The sequence below is a fragment of the Siphateles boraxobius genome, unplaced genomic scaffold, assembly GCF_051911475.1.
Source record: "Siphateles boraxobius isolate OS27281-9 unplaced genomic scaffold, OSU_SipBor_1 46, whole genome shotgun sequence".
Lineage (NCBI taxonomy): Eukaryota > Metazoa > Chordata > Actinopteri > Cypriniformes > Leuciscidae > Siphateles > Siphateles boraxobius.
The window spans coordinates 12,159,920-12,176,841 of NW_027509097.1; the positions used below are offsets into that span (position 1 = coordinate 12,159,920).

The following is a 16,922-nucleotide window of genomic DNA, read 5'->3' on the forward strand; positions in this document are numbered from 1 at the left end:
AGTGACAAGTGAGACATGGGCCAGTTCTGACAGTGCTTCAAAGATAGCACACAAGAACCGTTACAAAAAGGTGTTTATGTGGTTAGAGTGCAACAAAGGACCCAGATCATATGGTTTCAGGGCACTCCCTAAGCTAAAGGAAGATGTGTTGCATTACAAGGCACCAAAACAAAAGAAGCGCAACAAGGCCCTGTATGGAGAGAGCTATATCTGTCTAGCTAGCCTCAGCTGAGTAAACACAGAGTTTGGAGAACGACAACCTACCCCTCTTCTATCACTCATACCATATGTGGCCTCTGCTCTACTGGAGGCAGGATGAAAGATGCGATGTCGGGTTCCTCTCCCCATGCACACATGTAAAGCACAGAAGAGCTCTCACATCTACTGTACGAATTATCCGCCCCCTCACAGACACACTGTAACTCCCACACCGCCCTATCACAGTTGGAACCGCAAACTTTCGCCATCTTTCCCCTCGAAACTGTTGTCACTGGCCAGTCATTTGTATCAAAACCACACGGTGAAACCTAAAGCACAGGGCTATACTGCAAAAATGCAGCCAAAATACATTGTATCGGCATAAGAGGGAAGTGGATTTTGGCAGGCTTACACAACCACAGAGGGTGTGAGCTGACAGTCTGCTCGCTAAAAGGTCTGTGCAAGGGGAATAAGAGACAAACGAGGGTAAAAAAAAAAGACAAGAAAGTTCCAAATTAATGGCAATTAACTACCTGAAACTCTTTGGTACAAGGCACTGCACAACTGGAGACTCAGCAAAACCTGATTTTATTTGAAATCTTCATTGAAAGACTCGAGACAAGCATCTTCTTGTGGAAATCGCTGGTCTCAGCAGGAGCAGCAGTTGTGATCACAGCATGTGAACAAAAAAGTATATAGAGGTACAACAAACATGCAACGAGTCCCACTGATGGTACAGCATAGCAACACGTATTGAGCTTATGATGAAGTTCAATGCAAACAGTGTAAGATTCAAAATACATTCAAGTCATGACATTTTTTTTGTCCCAAAATGACAATACTTAAAAAATTCACTTTTCTTTTGCACTTGCATATTCAGCACATGTGCTTTTCATTTTTATGGTTTTCACTGACCTTAGTGCTGTTAGTTTCACGTAAAAATATTTCCAACTATCGGCTTACAATCAATCCTAGAAATTGGGCAAAAGCCAATCAAGATTGGTAGCGATGAGCTCTTGCCATTTTTGTATGCAATATGAATCAGACGATCTGTGGGCATGACGCTTGAGGGTTAGACTACAGTAAGATCAAAAACAGATACCTAGCACCAGTGATACAGATTAACTCAGCTTTAACCACAGCTTAGTCTTACTTCACTAACGGTGTGTTCACACTTGGCATGCTTAGTTCGATTAAAACAAACCCTGGTGCGATTATGCTGTAAGTGCGGTTCATTTCCATAAGTGTTAACGCTGCCACGCAAACCCTGATGTGCACCAAACAAGCTGATTGAGACCGCTCAAACGATGGGTCTCGGTCCGATTACAAACGAACCCTGGTGCGGTTCAAATGATATATGAACGCAACATGGACCATGTAAACGAACCAAAAACGGGACATGACATCACAAGATGCCAGTTGCAAATTTGACCATCACAGTTAGGTACAGGCATCAGAGCCACGTCTCCTCACTGCAGATCTTCATTTGTGTGTGTGATGTTGGGATTCCTGCCACTGTTTTGACTCCTTTACACATTTTAGAAGCTCTTCATGAGTACTCAGCTGGTCAAAATACCATCATATGTAGCAGGTTTGGTGTTAAAATGTCACTGTGAACGCTAAGCGTTTTTGGTCTGGTCAATTAAAAGAGCCATTGGCTCCTACAAATTAAAAAATTAAATAAATTAAAAAAGGCACCAAATTATTTAAGTGCAACAAAAGAATAAACGTGTTTTTTTTGTCACGTCTACCCTCGTTTTACAGCATCAGCAATTTTATCCATCTTATGGATATCCTGGGAACTAAGATCCACTTAAAGTAGTAACTGAATTCCTTTCCCAACTTAATATTAATATTTTTGGTCGCAAATGCGTCCGTTTTAGTCCCAGTCTGGAGCCCTGTATTGGCCACACAAAACAGTTCAGTAAGCTAAAGCAAGTTGGTGCAGTGACAGTGCAAACAGGTTTCATTTGGGATACAAAATGCCTAACACTGCTGATAGGTCCTCTAAATAGTTTAAGTTCAAAACATGGCATCCCCAAATTCCCTCAAAACTCTGCACCTTGTGAAACTTTCAAACACACTCGCAGCAGACGCTCGTTTCCTTCTTGCCACAATTGTGGTGCTCAGGCACGCAAAGAAGAAGTTCCTATGTGAACCAAATGGTTTGCTGGGGAAGAAAAAATAAAACATGAACAGTAAAGCAGACAACTTTGTGCTGTAAGAAAGAAGAAAATTGAAACTGTTTGCACGATAGACAAGATCATAAGATCCTCATAAAGAGTCATGAAGACGCCATCGTATACATTCAAAACCAGCGATGGCTTCCTTCTATTATAAGCCCTGCTACTTGTAAAGGCAATAGTTCATCATAATAATTTCAACCATTGTCAAATAAGACGGTTCACAAAAAGATAAAGAAAGGTTTATAATGGTTTAGAATATTGACAAACAAGCAGGTTACTACTGACTTCTAGCCTGACAAGCCAGACCCACATCAAGATGTTGGGTCTGGGAACACACCATTGGCAGGGCTCAAATCGAGGGGCGGGATAAATGGTTGTCTTTCAAATTACCTCTGCACGCAATAGGATGGCGCTACAACCAACCAGAGCAACGAAGAAGGTGACGTAGTCAGCGCGACGAACTTCAGTACAGTTCTTTGTTCTTTTCTCAAAGTAAAGCTTAACTCCAAGTCTTCCAGAGTCGTGGCCAAAGCCGATTTGAAAGGCCACTGTTCGCCAGCAGCAGCAGCAGCCATCTTCTTTGTTTTCAAGTAGCAGGGAATTCACGCAGAACCGTCGCAACTCTGGCGTCATTATGTTAAGCCCGCCCACCGACTATATACACAATGTGATTGTCCTGCCTAGAGTTTGGTTTTTCCAGCTCGCAAGTCAACGGAGCGTTGCTAGACGCCCCGGGCTGCAGATTACATTTGCTGCCGCTAGGGTCCATCTAGATTTCTAGGCTAATAAAAATTTAAAAAAAGATTTCTCCAAATATATTTTTATGTTCCACAGAATAAAAAGAAAGCCATTCAGATTTTGAAAACCATGACGGTGAGCAAATAATGATGAGTTTCCAATTTTGGGTAAACTATCTATCAAAGGTGTATAAAGGTGGATAGATTTACTAAAAGAGGCCAAGCGAATATGAAGGAGACATCATCTTAGTTCCAATGTAACTTCTGAATCAAGGTCTAATGAAAAACACGCCATACACTTAGAGCTGCACGATTATGACAAAAATCATGATTGCCGATTATTCCCTTGTATTGTAAATTGTAATTGCGATTATTAATTACGATTATCACAATTTACATTGAATATATATAGGCGTATTATATGTTTACACAAAAATTGTTAACACACACACAAGTACTCTCCCCCTTTACTTAACATACACATAAATTGTAAGAATGACTAATAGTAAAGACTACTAATATATAAACATTAGGACTATGCTAAAGCAATTAAATAGCAGTCCCAAACTAGTTTTTGTTAATACAATGTTGATATGAGCCACCACAGTCATTTAAAAATATAAAAAAATAACACAAAGTGAAAATAAAGTGGCATTTTGGTGGTTATGGAAACGACAGTTACCATGGTGAATACAATATACTAACAAGAACTGTTAATGAAACAGCTCCTGGTGAATAGAATGAAAATACCTGCATGTAAATCCTTCTCAGCTAACACATGATTTATTGGTATTTTACTTTTATTTCGTGACTTACTAATTTACATTGTAACGACGTTGCTCGTAGTTTCTTTTGCACTTTATACAGTAAAGCGATACACAGCGCGCGCCGCCGCATTTGCGCGTGCAATGGAAGAGTGCGCGCTACGAGCACAGTATAACGGGACAGGACAGTAAAGTATGTTTTTCTGAGGGGAAAGTCTTTTTAATTCAGCGTACACTTACGTCACTGCCTGGTATGTCATATTGTGCTGGGTTTTCTGAAGTAGTCGTGATTCACCTCTCAACATAATTATGCTCTAAACACACACACACACACAGAGTGGATTTTCTTTTGTAATCGCAGCTTTGAACGATTACGTAATCGTGGCATCCGTAATCGTAATCGCAATTAGAAATTCGATTATTTGTGCAGCCCTACATACACTTGGCATCAGTCAGTCAACCAAGCAAAAACCTGCTGTTACCTAAAAAATATCCACTTCATATATCAGGGCTTGCAAAATCGATTGCCCGACGTCTCGGGGCTATTGTGTTTTCTAGTCAGGCTACCAAAATGCATAACCGGCCTGCCCGACGGGCTATCTGAAAAAGTGTGATCAAATTGCTCCCTTTATTCACATTACTAGTTATTTTAAGAAAATATGACCGCGCAAGTTTTTGATCATGCTGATTTACCTGCAGCGCAATTTCTCATGAATTTCCATGCCCGTTTTAAGAGAAACACATGATCAGTGGCGTAAGTATGTTTTAAAAAGTGGGTGGGGGGGATGTTGCTAATACAATGCAAAATCAGATATATGTACAATAACAATTTTAGAAAAAAATAATATTACGATGTCTAGAAATCAATTTCAAGAGTAATGTTAAATTGGGTTTAATTAGTCTTTTAATGAGATCTACTTACCTTAATGGTCCTTGTGGTAAAAACTTTTGCCAAGCATGTCAGAGGTTTTGGGTTCTAATCCGCACACGTATAGATTTTTTTTTTCTCATCAAAACCGAATATGTTCATCAGTGGTTACAGCATCAAGCAGGGACACATTTGTGTGCATTTTTTTTTTTTTTTGATTTCACCGGAATGAATAGAGAGTCTCCGCAACGGCGATAGATTGAAGCACGTCCGAGTGAAGACTGGGCGAGCCACAAGAGAACGACGCATCCATGCAACTGATCGCCGTGGCAACGAGTGCTCAGCTTGAGTTAAAAAACAACACATTTTGGCCCTACGGTGTCTCTTATTTAATAACGAACTAAATTAATGCTCTGCTAGTTAACTGGAGAGGTTTTATTTATTTGTATTAGGTACATCCATGCCTCGAAATCTTTCACTAAGTGGTGGGGGACAATATCGACCCTGAGAAAAAGTGGTGGTGACATGACATGGTTTCCAGTACATAAATTACACTTATGAATGCAGAATAAAAATTAAAGCTCCATTTTCACATGAATGCTTTACTTTGCCTGTCAGAATGTTTGAATCCATGTGCTAACATACTATCACTGTAAAGCTGCTTTAAATCAAACAAATCTGTATGGTAAAAAGTGCTACATAAATAAAGGTGACTTAACCATCATATATTCTGCCATAAACCGCATAAAATAATTAGAGCACCATTTACTTGCCTCAACAAAGTCAGGTATTGGTATTATTCTTTATTGCTACACTTCAATATGTGAATTATTCCATCAGAAAATTAACACTTTTAGTGTTGTCAGACTTTAAAACAACAGAGCTGCGCACTTGTTGATTTTTGTGTTTTGAAAAAGTTTTTGATTGATGTTTTGACTCCTAACCAAATTTTTTTTTAATTAAAAATTGTCTTTTTATTTGGGCTAATAAAATTAATTTTGTGCAACCAAAATCTGAAGAGTGCCTGCCCAAAGGGCTACCAGTGATTTTGAAACTTTGCGAGCCCTGTACGTCTATACAAAGTAAAGACACACTCAAAAAAATGAATGAGGAAGGTTGTGCACTTTACATAATATATTTATATTTAGTTTATTTATAATAATTGTGTTTTTTGACTTGAAATGTTTTTTTCTATTAAAGATCCACGTAATTATGTCTCAACTTAACAGTACTAAATCCTAATGCTGTCTAAACACAAACCATTTATATTTAGTAAAAAATTCTTACATCGAGAGGGTGGCAGTATAGTGTGAAGCCAACTGCCATTTTGCCCTAACTTAATTTGATTGTGTTCAATATGCTTAAAAATATGTAAAATCTAAGTTTACTTAATCCATTTGTGTTGGATTACATGATTGATTTGTGTTGCATTAACTGAAACTGGGCGGTGCTAGTTAGTTTCCAGCAAGCTTTGCATATGGTTGAATTAAGAGAGAATAAATATTAAAATTAAGTGTTATTTTATGTTTTTTTGAGAAAATTAGAAAAGGGGAAGACTTGATAGTGTGAATTGTGTTTAATGTTCAATTACATTGGAATTATTAGAACCATTTAAATTACAGTGGGTTACCATTGTGGAGAAGAGTGGAGCATTTTGTTTGACTGTAGACTGATTTAATTATCTCTTTACTGCTTTGGTTGAAGGAGCATGTAAGTTTGGTTTTCCACTGTGTAAAAGTTGTACCTGTACCTGCTTTCGGGTACTTTTATTCATATCACCTCCTGCGATGTTCTAAGCGGGCTGAGGCGATAGTAAAATGTGACGTGAAAACACTGCAGACTGCTGATTGGTCAGAGAGAATCGTCACTATTCACCGCGTCATCATTGCACGCACCAGACAGAGCTATTTTTTTCAGAAGAGTTTCGTTTTGCTGCCCTCAGCCTCTCCTGAAACAACGTTTGTCTTCTTGCTGTGAGAAATAGCCACATCCCGAAGATCATAAACAGCATTCACTCGATTTCCTACATTCTCCTGTGTGTGTGTGGGTAGCGGATGTGTGTCGTGTAGTTCCTGGGGCTGTAATGGAAAACGGAGCAAAAAGCAAGCCGAGTTGAGCTGAAACTGGTAATGGAAAAGCGCCATTAATCTTAGCATTTAAGATGCTAATATGTGCTACTGCTAGCAAATAGCTAGCTATAGTCTATCAATTTAATCATGGGTCACTAAAATAAATGAAATATTAATGGATAAATGAATATATATATAAAGGAAGCCTTTAAAATTTCACTTTGAGACTACTTTAATTGGGTAGCTTAAAATGACTTATTCCATGATGTTGAAGTTATATGAACAAATTATGTTTAACGTAACCCAGTTATGTGGAACCTGTTGACAAAAAAATAATTAAAGCCAACATATCATTTTTGAGTGCAAAGCAGAACTGTTACATTCTATTTATCTAATTATCAACTGGGATAAACACTGTAGTAGGATTACTATGAATCAAAAAATCTACATAAGAAATTATTATTGATTTCAAATATGGTTAGGCTACTTAACATCCATTAGTGAATTTACCATCATTCCATATACAAGACAAGGAGCCTGAACCTGCTTTTTATAGCTACCTGAGCTATTGCTTTTACTGAACCACCCATACAGCCAACTCAGAAATAATCCACAAAACACAGCTGGTAGATTCCATTAAGGTGTAAAGCAATGGACCAAGCCATCTGCAATCCAAGTTGTTTACCTTGAAACTGTAACATAATACAATTAAGCAAATACAATTACTTGTATCGGGGAACACAATCTGAAAATTTAAAATAAAGTTATGAAGAATTAATAGTCAAAATCAAAAAAAAATACAGATCTACACTACCATCAATACTTTTAAACGATTTTGAGAGAAGAGTCTTATGCTCATCAAGGCATTTGATCAAAAATACAGTAAATACAGTAATATTAAATTATGAAATTAAGATTTAGATAACTTTTCTACTTTATTATTATATTTTAAAATGTATAATTTATTCCTGTGATGCAAAGCTGAATTTCAAAAGAACAGAACTTATTTGAAATAGAAATCTTTTGTAACATTATAAATGTCTTTACTGTCAGTTGATCTATTTTTTGCATCCTTGTTGAAAGAAAAAAGTTGAATGCATTGTTTTAGGCTAAGCCAAACTAAAGCTTCTCTTTACGTCAGACGTTCAGCGCAAACACTTGTGCACGCCTCTCACACACCCACAGGGAAGAGGTGAGGAAAGAGTTAATCCTGAGTCATTCTGAACACCACCCTGCCAAACCCATAAAACATACAAATACTCTCAAAGCATAGGAAACATCTTGCATGTATTCACACTGTCGTAGTCCTCACACAGCACCTATGCGGGCCTCTTGACATTAATCCCCTGACATTAGTCTGTGATCTGGAGAGCTGGTTCAGCGGTGACAGCACGATGACAGCAATAAGAGGGTGATCCACACGACCTGATTGTGACCCATACACATTAAGAGCATCCCAAGAAAATTAAGAGCGCTACCTGTGACTGTCATTATGATGATGCATATTTAAACATGACAATCTACATAGGCTTAATCCAATCGTAAACATCATGAGGACAACATCTGAAAGGTATAATCTAGGGCTGAGTATTGTTAGGAATTTCACAATTCGATTTTTGAGGCTTCGATTCGATTCGATTTCGATTCGATATTGATTTATTAGCTTCGATATCAATTCAATAATTAGTAAATACACAAGTAATTAAGTACCCGAGTATATTTTTAAATGTGTGCGCAGTATTACCAATGTTAAGGAACAAATTGCCTGATTGACTGATTGATTCAAACATACATTAAATACTGAGAAAAAAATAATAAGTAATATGGTGCATACATTTAGCAAAATGTGCCACTGTAGAGTTTATTTTTCTAGCTGACTGACGAGTTTATGATAACTGAATGGCTTTTCTTGTGTGATGTTACACGATATTGTTTACAATGCGTTTTATTTACGTCTTCGCCATTGAAAAACTGATTGCTTCGCGCTGCTGCTTAGCTTGAACGGAGGCGGCAATTGTCACGCCACATTTAAGAGCGGTTTGAATTTCGTAATAAAATTGACAATTTTAAATCCAAGACTGTTCATATACATATTTTTTACCCAGACCTATTTAGTACCAAGTCGATACTTAAATATTAAAAGAGTAATGGCAACAGTCTTTCTGCAGTACCGGTAGAACAGAGCACCAGGTCCATCCAGTACCTGCTGATAGGCGGCTGCTTTCAAACGCTGCCGTCAAAGGTTTCTATTTATAACGTGTTTTTAGAGCATTGAAGCCAATCACAGACATGTTTGTTGAGTATATGAACGCAATGGCCAATCATTGCGTGGAATTGGCCAATCAATTCCAATGCAGTGGAATTTAAGTTTGTCAGAATACGCTCACTTCATAGTTTTGACCATTTTATTTTTATTTAAAGGGCTTATGTCTGCTGTGGTTGGCTCATTTTGTTAATGTAAGCAACTAATTTAGACGGAAGAACTGGGTGTAAAAAATAATAAAATAAAAATAATTGCCTTCTGCATTTTTGTTTTGCTTTTCCCTCCATTGTACCGAACTAGTACCGAACCGTGATGTCTGAACCGAGTAATGAACCGAACCGTGACTTCTGTGTACCTTTCCACCCCTATTGTATGTAGTAATGTCACTAAACTTTAATTTTTTCCTCAACCATTACTTGCGCTTACCTCTCCAGCTATTAATGCACTATAAGAATAAACCATTTAAAACACTCACTCATGTTGTTTTCGCGTGTCACGGACACATTTGAATGTCCGTGTTTACTATATGCACACCGTTGTAAATCTGTTCATCATAGCCCTCATGTCTTTTCAGAAGACTTGGATTTGGATGAGACAACTTGATTGGTTATTTTTACATCTCAGGTTTCATTAAAAAAAAAATCTGTTTTTTGGAAGTTGAAATGAAAATCTTAGCCTATAGAAAACGACATGAGGGAGAGTACATGACGACAGAATTGACATTTTTGTGAGAAATTATAATTGTAAAGACAGTAAGCTGAGTCTTGGTTAAAACCAACTTTACATTGCAAATCATTTTGCTTACATCAACGATATCGCATTTGGATATTGCGATATAACGATGTTAAACCGCTAATAATGTGAGTTTTCACTGAATCACAGAGCTTGTGCTACAGCAGATCTGAAGTAATACAGCTGCATTGAATATAATAATAATAATAATAAGTTTTATTTATATAGAGCCTTTCCAGGGCTCAAGGACGCTTGAGAGATATATAGAGATAAATAAAGAGAGCACCCTTTGCTCACTTTCTGTAACAATCATAATTTGAATAACGTTTTATTTTTCATGCTGCCAAGTACACTCTGAAAAGTTTCGGGAGTGACAACAACATTTAAATGGAGAATTGAATCTGAAGTTGCGAAGTTTGACAACGGATGGGGAAAGAAATCTGATGTTAAAATAAATCTGCGCTTTAAGTGTATGCAAAAGACCTGCCACTTGTACAGTTACATGTAATGTGCTTCTTTGCTTTTTTATTTTAATTACTAACTTTTAGGGGTGTAGGCTAACAATTAGGGCTGTAATGTCCCAGTCGATTAATTGGTCGATACGTTCTGGTTCGACTAAAATTCTGATTGGTCGATTTTTTGCGCGTTCATTTCATCAGCTTTGCCGCGCTCATTTCATCAGGGTGAAAGCACTAACTACTAATGGGGGTGTTTTCAGAGTACCCCTGTTTCACAGGTTACAGTCTGTCTTCACAACACCCCCTTGTTTTCACTTTTTTTGGATTAAACCAACCCACTGGAGAAGAGAGACAGATAAGTAGGCTATAGAAGGTTTGATGCTGAATAGAATTTATTTAATTGTGAGAGCGTTTAATAGTCAGTCTTCTTCTAACCTGTCAACAACAAAGACATCGACAGTGTGCCAGCATTTTGTTAAAATTGATAACGGGAAAAAGGTCGAATGCAAAGTATGCGAGCAACAGTTTGCCTTCCACAGCTCGACGACAAAGCGGTAAGCTAACTTGTCTGCGTTAGGTTGCCCTGTCTGTTTTGAGTAGGCCATTATGAACATATCGGAATTGGCGTATCAGTTATACACTTTATTTCGTTTCTGCTCTTGATCTGGTTTGTTTAATAAATATTTTTTTTTTATTAAAGTGGACATGCCTTTTGTGTTTATTAAGAGTAAAAGCTTTAAGTTAATAGTCTATTCGTGTCTCAGCCATGAAGCTGAGCTCTGTGTGAGGACATGCACAGAGTGGCTGAAATGATGAACTGAATGACAGTTATAACTTATTATTATAACATATGACAAAAAGAATTGTCTAAATTATGTTGCATATTCCTCAACAGTTCTTGTGATATCACTAGTTGACTACATATTTTCAGAAATCATATGCTGTGATATTGCGCAGGTGCACGTGATGCAATGCTGTCAGAGCCGACAGACTCGTGTGTCAGACTCATTCATTTCAGTGCAAAAATAATTAGGTAAAAAATGATTTTATATACTGCAAATAGCCTACTAGTTTTTTATGTTTATTTATAATCCATTTAGACGGACAACAAGGCTACCAAGTACTGGGCAGCTAATTAATTTAAAGTGTTTTTTTCCTAACGTAATTTTTAGTCAAACATTTCAGGACTTCAGTCAACCAAGATTTTCTTTGGTTGAGTACAGCCCTACTAACAATATATTGCGGCACAATACATCGCAACACAAAAATGCAATATGTATCGTAGATGGTGACAATCTGTATTGTACATAGTTCACCCAAAATAATTTCTGCGTGAGGAAAAAAATCAATTTTACAGAGTTTTAGTGTCGGTACTAAATTGAACAGCTATATATAATATTGAATATAATGTATGATAATGCAATGGGGGAATATTTGTAGATCCTGATAATGGCAAATGTCTTATGTTAGCAGTAAAAAGTGGCCTACATTATTTTAAATATATAGTCAGTGAAAGAGTGCAAGCATATTAGTCTAAAATAATTCTGTTTTCAGCTTTAGAATCATGAACATTTTTATTCTGGTGTCACCATTGTCCTGTGCATTGGATAATCAGCACAAAGTCCAAGCCTACTCATTTCCACCCAAATTAAGCATTCTAATCAACAGTACATTTTTGTTAACCTTTTATCATATGTCTTGGAGTAATCGCAATCATATTGTATTGTGAGTTCAGTATCGTGATATGTATCGAATCATGACATGAGGGTATTGTTACACTCCTACTAAATTTCATTCGATTTTTTTTGCAATGTTCATTTAACTGAACGCTAAATTTTTTATCCATTTACTTGTGTAGTTTTTTAGGTATTTTATTATCTAAAATCAATATTTTTATTCATAAATATGTCCTCAATGGTGTACAAATACCTCTGCCAATTATCTGACTTATCCTCGAAGATAAAGAATTTATTATCTTTATATACATGTCACGGGTAGGTTCACGGAGGCTTCCATGTCTATCCGCCATCTTGAAAAACTATAATAGCAGAGAGGGTGAAAAAGTACTAGGCCAACTCGTTTCCATAACGCGTTTTCATTCAGAGCCAGCGTCACGTGACTGAACGCAGCAGAAGGAGCAGAGCAGTGAGAGGCGCTTGTCACTGCCCCGGCAAGTTTAAAAGGCTGCAATGCACTGTTATTTTTTAATGGCATACATATGCCGAGCTAGCCTGACTACGTCAGACTTCCTACTTCCGCTAATTTCATTTCGCTCCTGTAGTCAGTCTGAGATAGCAGCCTATCTTTCTGTTTTCCACCGGCCTGAAAACAGCCTGGCCAATCAACGAACAGAGGGCGGGCTGAAAGCCGTAGTCGGTAAGCGCCGTGTTTAAGATTAGGTCAGGGAAATCGAAAACGACCGCTGATATGGAGACGCGGATGCAATTCGCTCTGTTGTGGAGAATATTCCCGGCATTAGCAAACTGAAGCCCGAACACGAAGAGTGTGTATTAAACATTTTGAATGGAGGTGATGTTGTGGCCCTACTCCCTTTGGGAAAAGTTTAATTTATCAACTATTACCGATCGTCAGCGAGAAACTGGGGAGCCTTTTGACAGGTCAGTGTCTCTTTTCTTTTCCAGGTCTTAAATACCGTAAAACTTCAAATAATAGCCCGGGCTTTTATTTGCCCAAATCGTCGAACTGCACCGGCTTGTACTTGAGATAGGCGTCTAACTTATATGAGACAGGCCTTTATAGTTGAGATGTTGTTCATTGAGATGTTGTTCCTAGAGTCTATAATCTCTAAAAATCTCCAAATGCTCCACGTGAAACCGCGGTCTTCCGACCTCTTACTATCTTGTCGATTGATTTTTATGAATATGCGCGAGGGAGAGAGAGCAAGACAGCGCTCGTGTTGTTTGTAGACGTGGGAGTGCGCGCGCGCAACCGGGGCTCTCTCTCTCTCTCTCTCTCTGCTCGTTTGTGCCCTGTCAAGCGCAGCCATGTTCACTCGGGTATTTCGCTCGCATCATCAAGTGTTTACAGTGGAAGTTCGATCATAGATTTGAGTTCGATGCATGATGTCTGTGGTTCGATGCGGCTGTGTCGGCGCATAACATACGTCATAAACAAACTTATCTGATTGGCTTACGGGTAACCAATGATTTTAAACTTCAGTACGCGCCCCCTAGCGAGAGAGAAAACACTTCTCTATTATGCTATCCCAGACTCTGTGTACGAAGCAAAGTGAAGTAGCAGAGTCTGGTATTACCAGGCTAATGCCGAGCCACAGGAGAAGAAATCCTCGTCGCCAAAAAGTCCAAAATTGAACGTAAAAGGAAACCTGACCGGAGATTACAAAAAAACAAGAGTCAATGTCGGGATAGCCTTTTCCAGGCGGAAAGAACTAATGCAGGAGAAAGATTTCAAAAGAGACGCTGAAGTTTGCTGCTTTCTCCTCGACAGGTAGCCTAAGTCAATATTACAGTCTTAATGACATGCTTTTTTTCATTGCTTGGTTGTGTACTTTATTATATAGACAGTAGAACATTTATAGTTAAAAGTTAAACAGGCGCTTTGATGAATAGCAGCTATTGAATAAAGTTGAGAAGGCGCTAAAAATAAGGTTTGTAAGTTTACTTTTTATGTAACCTAGAAATTCGATAAGAATATATTTTAATAGAGCATATGATTGTTCTTGAATTGTTTGTCATAGCTTTTTGGTACATAACTGCTACCGTAGATGCAACACGCATTTGGAAAAGCGAGGCGCTGGAGAGCACAATTCATTTGAGTGCAAAATACAATTTCACCGCTAGATGGGAGAAATTCCTACACAATGTCCCTTTAAGATATAATCATTAATGGCATTAAAAATTCATTTAGTATTTTATATAAATAGTTAAATATAAAAAATTACAACAAAAGTAACAATAGTTTTGCTATGGCACCGCAATTGGTACCGAGAACCGTGAAATTTGACTGGTATTGGTACCTACTACTGAAATTTTGGCACCGTGACAACCCTACACAGCAGTAACACAAAAATGAAAATTCTGTGACCATTTACTCACCCTCATGGTGTTCTAAACCTGTATGACTTTGTTTTCATTTGTAAAAAAAAAAAAAGATGATATTTTGAAGAACAGTTATCATCTTCTAATGTGTTCCACTGAAGAAAATCAATCATACCGGTTTTTAACGACATAAGGGACAGTAAATTATGACATTTTTCGTTTTCACATGAAGTACCCCATTCACATGTACAGCAAGTGATAAAGGAGGGAGTTTACGACTTCCACAAGCGCGCAACCCTCAGTGCCCGAGTATTTACCCACAGAGCTCGCCATTCCATCTCCATCACAAGAGATCTGCATGGTAGACTTGTGCTTTGGTTCCTGCCAATATTGGATGGACTTTAAAGGAAGCCACTGAGCAAACGGGTCCACACTCATCTGTCCTCACACTGTCCTCCACACTTGTGCAGATCCATCCTTTAGCAATCAGCATTAGATGAACAACTGCAAACTCAGCACTCTCTCTGAACAGCAGGCTTGGTCAAAGTTTCACAGTTTTAAATCATGATAAAGAAAGCATCATTAACTACTGTCGTCATGTCCACAGTCCACAGTTACACCGATCGAGTTTACAAGTGGTAACCAAAGCCCTTTATCTACAGTTATAATCAGACCTTTAATCTCTTTGCAGATGAGCAATGAGTCAAGTGTGTGTTTCAGTTACCCTAACATTATAAATGGCTATACTGTCACTTTTAATCTATTCAATGCACATCATTGCTGAATAAAATTATGTTCTTTAAAAAGAAAACAAATCTTACTGACCCTAAACTTTGGTGGCGTATCAGAGAACAACTTCTGAAACTTAACTCATAGTTAAACTCAGTCAAGCAAAAGATTACAAATCTAAGTCAAAAGGACTTGCAAAAGGCAACTAAACTATACATTAAGCATGTACCACAATGCTTAGAAGTAAGTGAGGTTTGATGTATTATAAATTAAGATGTATTAAGTATTACTATGAAATTAAGATTTGAAAGATTTTTAATCAGAAATTACACTTAAAAACTGTATCAGAGATTTAAAAAAGGGTGCATATGCTATGCGCCACAAAAATGTGGTGATGGAAGGACAGTCACTCAAAGTTTTTGCCACCATTCGACTTTAAGCCAGATATAACATGTAAAAGTATTGTTAATCACCATGAACGTCCCCAATTTATATCCATTCAAGCTTTTGCTAATTGCTACTCCTGATATCAGTTAAGAGACATATTACAAACACTTTATCTTATGTATGAATCACATTATATTGTATTACAGGAAAACTAGCTGTGAAAATAATATTAGTAAATAGTAAAAATTACGAGGCCTTGCAGGAGCTAAACTGCAAAGATTTCAGCATAAATCAGGCCGTCCTTGCAAATCCCAAGTAAGGTAAAAGTAACCAACTATGGTACGCATGAAATCAAGGAGAATTGTGAGCCAAACACATTGTAGGTTTAAAGGACAAATGAAACGTCAAGTTTGAGTGAGAAAAGATTCAAACATGTCAGAGAAACAGAATGAAAGCTGACAAGAGCCGAGTTGATTACATAATGCACTGAATTCTCTTACTAACAGTGAGCACGAGCCGATGGGATTATTTCTGACGCGCGCTTGTTTATATGTCGCAGCTCCCGGACAAACAAAAGCAATAAAACTCGGAACCTACACACAGAAACAACAACAGTGGTTCTTTGTTCTATCCAAATGGAAAGTGGGGGGTAATGTCAGTCTAATATCGTTATAGCTGCGCTTGTGTGTCAACTCGCTCGTTACACAACAAGCCTCATACTTAGCAATGAAATCACGCGCAGGCTCGCGCTGGTTAGCTTAGCACGAGCTCTCGTCGAACAATCCCGAGGCCCACACGTCCCCATACTTACATTTCCAGATATTCTGTGGATGTCAGCGTTTCTTCCCACTTCGGTCTCTTGGTTGTGGATATTTTCGGAGTCGATATGCTTGTCGCTTCCTTTAAAAACAAACAATCAGGGTGACTTCACATGAGAAACGATCATTCCGTTTGCGGTGATTCTCTGCTTTGATAGCGTGAATTTTTGCGCATGTTTGACGCCAACGCAGATTTCCCTGAACAAATCTATCCACTTGTTGTCTAAATCTTTCTAAGTTTCGTATCAATATGGGATCATGGTGTGGGATAAATCATTACATAGATCCGAATAATCAGCTTCTGTAGGGAGGCCAAGATATCCTTTAGTTCAGAGTCTTGTGCGTCTTGATGGAGGGGAGGGATAGCTTCTTCAAGTGGCTCGATGATTGGCCAAAACTCCACAAGGCGTGTTTGCTAATTGGATTATTTTGCTGACAGCAAAGACTACAGATAGCCAATCCCACGATTTGATTGGCTTTCGTCTTGTCATTTACCGTCATGACGCTTGAACAGTAGTTTACATTACGTACAAAACGCAGCGCTTAGTTTGTCATGCTGAGTGTCTCCAATGCATCTCGAGGTCACAGTTGGGGCGATGTGCTTTATTTACAGTATTAAGCAAACAGTAGGTAGTAGTTTAGTAATTTATTATATACAATATTATTTAATATACACTACCGTTCAATGGTTTGA

At 38.0% G+C, this 16,922-nt stretch overlaps 1 protein-coding gene across 2 annotated transcripts in view; it reads right to left on the bottom strand.

The window, feature by feature from the left end:
• ppm1bb (protein phosphatase, Mg2+/Mn2+ dependent, 1Bb) overlaps positions 1–16,605 on the bottom strand; it is a 60,659-nt gene extending 44,054 nt beyond the window's left edge. Inside the window, exon 1 of one of the 2 annotated variants that reach the window (XM_077200838.1) lies at positions 16,222–16,605. The gene's annotated coding sequence lies outside the window, so the exon portion shown is untranslated. The remainder of the gene's footprint in view (positions 1–16,221) is intronic. The other variant, XM_077200837.1, reaches the window with a different exon arrangement.
• Positions 16,606–16,922: the final 317 nt, after the last annotated feature.